Source organism: Mytilus galloprovincialis, chromosome 7 (assembly GCF_965363235.1).
Source record: "Mytilus galloprovincialis chromosome 7, xbMytGall1.hap1.1, whole genome shotgun sequence".
Classification (NCBI taxonomy): domain Eukaryota; kingdom Metazoa; phylum Mollusca; class Bivalvia; order Mytilida; family Mytilidae; genus Mytilus; species Mytilus galloprovincialis.
Genome location: NC_134844.1, coordinates 23,495,377 through 23,501,691, shown reverse-complemented (window position 1 = coordinate 23,501,691; position 6,315 = coordinate 23,495,377). Strand labels below are relative to the sequence as shown.

The window sequence follows — 6,315 nt, the reverse complement described above, 5'->3', positions numbered from 1 at the left end:
TGGCTCTCTGACGTCTTTCTTTAAACTGAACTCTGTATAACTCAGTTTGACTAGATGGCGCGAATCGCTCTTCAAGTGCGCTGACTAAATCGGAATAGTTTTGTCTTTTCTCACTTGGTAAATCTCCAAGTACAGCCTGTGCTTGTCCCATTAACGATACCGCTAAGTATAGCCCTTTTCTATTTTCCGACCAATTATTTACAAGTGCACACATTTCAAAATGGGACAAATAGTCCGTCCATGATGTGCTACCATCATATTGACATGGTTTGATTTTTACACCAGAATTATCTGTGTTATCAGTATGTCGGTACTTTGATTTGTCAGTTTTGTCTTTTTCCCTAATGTAACTATTGTCTATGGGTAAAGGCAAAGTATCCCCTTCCCTCAAATCAATTTGGGGAAATTTAACAGTTTTGTGCGTATTCGGGTTGTTGAATGTTGGTAAATCAACTTTTTCATGATCTCCCTTTCTTGACAATGAGGACCCTCTTGATCCCAGACCCGAATCATTTCTTGATACAATATTATATTTTTGACGAACACCTTGATCTTTGGGTGTTGACGAAACAAAACTGTTTCTATAAGTTGTTCCTTCTTCCATATCATATATTTGTTTTGTGTACTCGTCGATTGTATCATCAAAAGACATGTTTGTACTTTAATTTGCGGTTTAATCATGCATACACAATATAATAATGTCAACAGAATGTCATAAAATGTACAATGTAATAAATGTCAATCAAAAAATTGCCTGTACCACCATCGATCGTTAATCCCTAATGTAAATAATAATCGTAACTTAACTGTGGGAAATTTAAAACGTTAACAGGACAATTTTGATCTGTGCAAAAGTGAACAGTTTGAACAAAAACGATCTGTGCAAAAGTGAAGTTAATTCTCACAAGACAGTTTGGATATAAGTTTATAAGATAATCAAATTTGGATATATATAATCTTTCACCATGGATTTAAAAATGAACAATTTGGATCCCACCGCTAGGCACCAAATTATGTAACGTGTACACAGGGTAAGCGTGTCTATTTCTATTTAGAATGAGTTCGTTACCAGTTTGATACTGGATCCAAAATTGTTCTATTTACAAAATATATGACAAACAATCTTTATTTATAAATTAACGTCAATGAACCAAAATATGTACAACTGCTCTTTGCAATCTTTAATAAACTAGCTATAAACAATTCTACTTTATATAATATACAACTGGTACAAATTTGTCCTAGGTCAGGAACAAACTTGTCCTCCTGGTACAATAATGCACCCTACAAGTTTACACACTTGTCTTTGTTCCGTTGGTACAATTATGTACTTTGCAAGGTGGTCACACAGACTCACACTTGTCCTATACGGTACAATACGGTTCAACTTGTAAACTTACAAGTCCGTATTTATAACAAGCACCAACCTGTTCTTTATTACATTTAGTAATATTATCTATAATACCTTATATATACATGTATACGAGACAGCGATCTCGAATATCCGCGTACCGTACCTTGGTCTTATGTCTCCAACGACTTATGACAATCGACCCTGAGTTAGGATTCTCTCCTGCTTATATACCCCGATGGGAGCTGTACCATTCTTGAAGGAGGGGTGTTCTACCAAAGTGTCTCGTTACTCGTATCTGAGTTTCCTTTGGAACACCCCTTCACATTTGACCTGACCCAAAGTTTACCCGCGAAACATCTTACTCTTTTCTATGTTTATTAAAGTATCATATAAATATATAAAATAAGGCTTCTGCCGAACTGTAACCAGTGTAAACAATTTAACCTTAGATACAAAACCATCACAGACTTATATTATCAGACTACTTGTATCCATTTGTATTGAAGCTAAACCAATTATAATGTGTTACCTTGTTCTTCTTTGTATGTCTCCAACGTTGTAGAAATATACCTTATTTCTGTGAAAGAATTGATACAGGATTTGGATTAAATATATCAAACATTGATGAAAAAAGAGAGAAAAAATGTATTGTTCTGAGTGATTTGGCTGTAAAATCAACTATAAACAATATTAATACAGTCATTCTGTCTATAACATAACAATGTAGAACTTGCGTATCTACGCTTATATTTTTTACATTCCCTGCACAGTGTGCTTTATATTGTTCACTTCAGCATATCGAATGAATACAGATTACGCTAGGCATATGCAGTCTATATACATTTTTAATTTCCGTGTTACATAGAAAGGATAAAACATATCTATGTTTTTTGACATTACAAGGTAATATACAAGTTTCTATTAGTCTTGGAGACTATGAATTATTTATCACTTGTAATTGTGAGTACTTTTATACTGGTGCTTTGCGTGTTCATTATTTGTGTGTGAATTAGATGTAACTGATATATATATATATATATATTGTTTTTTATTGTATGCTGGTACACCACTATCACATGTTATTGGAGTTTCGGGGGGGGGGGGGGGGGGGGGAGCACTCACTAAACAAGTTTAAGTCAGGAGCATTTAACTAAGATATTTGCTGCAATAATGTCATCAATAAAGAATTTCAGCAGAAAGCTGATGTGTTTTTGCTATTTGTCTGTAAACAGTCATATTTCGTCTTCTATATTTTCACGAAACTTAAATTGGCCAAGAATTTCAGATAAGAAAATTATAATGTTACTATCTATAGGCTTTTACGAGCTACGATCCACCAATACCATCTTGTTTGTAACTCAAAATTAAATATTAAATATTGCATTTCAATCCCCAATCCCCAAAAAAATGCTAAATATTTTGTCTAGCTGTTTTATAGTAGAAGATGATAGAAGATTCGCCCATCAGAAATGAACAAACAAATAACTTTCAAGTGATATGAACCTTATGAAGGACTTATCATTCCTAACTTTTTTTTTTAAATTTAAATTGGCATATGCGAATTATTTAATGTTCTTGCCACAGAACACATACTGCAAACGTTTTTTTTCTTACGACAAGTTGGACGGCAAACGCAAATAGATTATAATAGCTTGTATATACCTATCAACTATATTATAAGCTTAAAACAGATAAATAATTATAAAGACACACAAGCATACAAAACATTTTACCTGAAGACTTCCTTACAAGGTTCAAGCGGACACTTTTTCGAATTTTCTTTCCGACATAATCTGCAGTACATGTGTATATATCATTTTGATTTGTTTTCTTTGGGATGAATTCGTAGGTAGCTTCGAAGCTTTCACAAAGTTTTTTACCATTAGTTGACCACGAAATATTGTTGACATTCATATGTTTAGAAATACATTCCAAAGTCAAAGAGATTCCAATAGAACCAACAACAGTATTTGATTCAGTGACATTCAATATCTTTATTTCATCAGTCGACGCTTTAATTAAAAAAAAAAGAGAATGATGAAAAGTAAAATAACAAAAATACTGAACTCCGAGGAAAATTCAAAACGAAAAGTCCATAATCAAATCGAAAAATCGAATGATAAAACACATCAAACGAATGTTCCTGACTTGGTACAGACATTCTCAAATGTAGAAAATGGTAGATTGAACTTGGTTTTATAGCGCTAAACCTCTCACGTGTACGAAGGTCGCATCATTCGAATACATCGGAAAATGGATAAACAGCATCTCAAGAAAAAAATAAAATCGTGCACCAAATAAATTTTGGTAATGGATATATAGTGTGTAAATAGTACACTATGCCATATTTTATTGTTCATTAAATTGTAGTGGTTGCTTTTTTTTTGGAAGGTCCGCATCTATCAGAAAATCATCGATTTCTGCATATTTTTTCGAAGGAAAGTGGTAAATTCAGACAATTATTACGGAACACCAGAATGTCAATGTTAATACATTCTTTTCAATTTCGTTCTAATAAATTAAGACATTTTAAATTACAGTCTTTGTATCCAATATAAAGTATGAACAGCTTACCTTTCAAAAGTGCCTTTCGGGTTTTTCATGGTGGGTTTCTGCTGCTAAGTCTTTAGTTAGTAGTGTTTCTTTTCATCGATTTATCTTTTGCCATGGCGTCATCGGTTCAATTGAGCTTATGAATTTAAAATGTTGCTTTGTTATTTCGCCTCCTTTTGAATCAGTTCAAACGCGAGCTGGTATCCATATATTTTATACCCAACATAAGGAAGTGTGTCTTTTTTTCTGATAAGGCAATGATAATCAAGTTGTAAATGCATCCAAGTTGTACAAATGAAAAAATCAAGACATATCATTCAAATTATACTTACATGATATACGCACTGATATCTCAAACTCTAGTGGAGTGTTGTCATTGTTTGATACGCATTTATATATCTTTTCGTCAGCCTTCGTGACTCCTTGTAATTGAAGATTGTATTCACCTTTGGTATGATCACCAACAACTTTGATATTTTTAATACTTGGCTTTACCTTTTTGTCTTCTGCAAGTGTCTCCGTCTCGTTATTCTTATTTATCGCAAACCAAGTGATATTATTTTTAAATGGACATACAAGAAGTGCTACTGAATTTGCTTTCATATATTCTAAAACATCTGGTTCCAATAACGTTCCATCTAAAATTAATACAAAATAAAGAAAAATCTATAAACTGCTTTTCTTTATGTCAGCACCAAAATAAATGCTCATCATCTAAATCAAAGAAAAATGGTTTTTATACCTCTAAATAAGCACTTTTTTATTTTTAATTTCAAAATAGCATACAGTTTTTGATTAAAACAGAAACGAATGAAAGAAAAGGAAGATGACTACAGAGCATAGGTGAATATATAAATTTAATAATATACAAATATAAAAGCCGAAAGATTCAGTTTTGTATGTAGCAAAGATTTTGTTCTTAAACTTATATTCTTACAATCAGTTCGGAATGTATAGACTACCAAGTTTTCTACAAATTGATATCGTAGAACATATCAGCCGCGAGCCGAAAAATGAATCTGCTTAGTAAGCTTGTTGTCGACCGACTAATATTTTACGCTTAAATACACACAAAAAATACGATAGTGTGTTTGACGTTTGTTGTTGCGTGATTTATGGTCATTACTCCCATCTTTTGACAGTCTTACGATTGGCCAAAGAAAACTTGTCACCGCTTTCTCGCATATTTGGGACTTCGCTGATAACCTATCTTATCGGTTGTCCCATTGTCAATTCACTCTGCTCAGCTCTAAATAAAATTGATAAGTTTGATCTGAACTTCTCGTGTCATCTTGCGGTTTGCTGGTGAAACAAAGAAAAAACTTGTTTCTATCATGCAGCATAAGCAAAATTGGACCCGATAAATCGTTGACGTTAATCTGATTGTCTGCATATTTATGATTTTGTAAAATATCAGTAGCTCAACACAATAATAATACTTTTTGAACTCGTTCGCTGCGCTCACTCGACAAAAAGTTTCACATTGTGACTCGCAGCTGATATTTTACAATATTAATATGCAGACAATCATATAATCGGTACTTCAGACATTGATATTTTGCTGATAAGTTCTGCTTGCCTACCAAATTCGAGATACAATAATTACGGAGTGAGTGAGCATGGTGAGATGTACATGTACATTTGCGAATAAGAACGATAAAATAATATATGCAGATCAAATGCATATGATTACACAATCAAGCCAAGAGGAATACTTCTCCCTTTCATATTATAAAAGACGGAAGACAGATGTATGCTGTGTGAAGTAAATAATTTATGTATTATTCTGTTTGTAATGAAATAAAAAGAATGAGAATATCTGTGATAGACTATAAAATTACTTACAAATCTGAGAAAGAACTAAGAGTAGCTTTCCACAGGAAAAACTATGACCTGAAGTTAAAAGGAAACATCTTTCACCACATTATAAATGTATGGACTCGGTTTAACTGTGACAGAGTTCCAACAGATGAAATATATATGTTTCAGTCAATTCTTATTAAATTATACATTGGCACTTTCAATATTGGTCCCTGTGTTAATCTTAACCTCTCAATGCAGACTAATAACATAACCGCCTGTGACGGGGTTGCTTTTATTAGTCATGTAGTAGCCGTAAGCGGTTGTGTTAGGGAAGAACTTCTTTAGCTCAGTCGGTTTGAGCGCTGCCTTGTGACACAGTGATTCCAGGTTCGATTCCCGTTAGAGACAAGGTGATTTTCTTATAAGAATCATGCTTTCCGGTTACACACCTTAAGGTTCAATATAATGTTCGATTGTGTAAATACAAGAATCGAGTTGGTACACAAATAAAACAATATGTATAAATATGAATTTGTTTTTTTCAATGTATTTCAATATGAGTGAAAATATTTATATATTTGAGGTACACATAAGTAAAATTTAGT

At 32.9% G+C, this 6,315-nt stretch overlaps 1 long non-coding RNA gene across 1 annotated transcript; it reads right to left on the bottom strand.

Annotated features, from left to right (window-relative positions):
• Positions 1-3,094: 3,094 nt before the first annotated feature.
• On the bottom strand, positions 3,095-5,802 carry LOC143081575 (uncharacterized). Its single transcript, XR_012979969.1, has 3 exons — positions 5,753-5,802; positions 4,240-4,545; positions 3,095-3,366 (listed from the first exon to the last, which is right to left on the bottom strand). It is a non-coding gene; the product is annotated as an uncharacterized LOC143081575 (long non-coding RNA).
• Between the last annotated feature and the right edge of the window lie 513 nt (positions 5,803-6,315).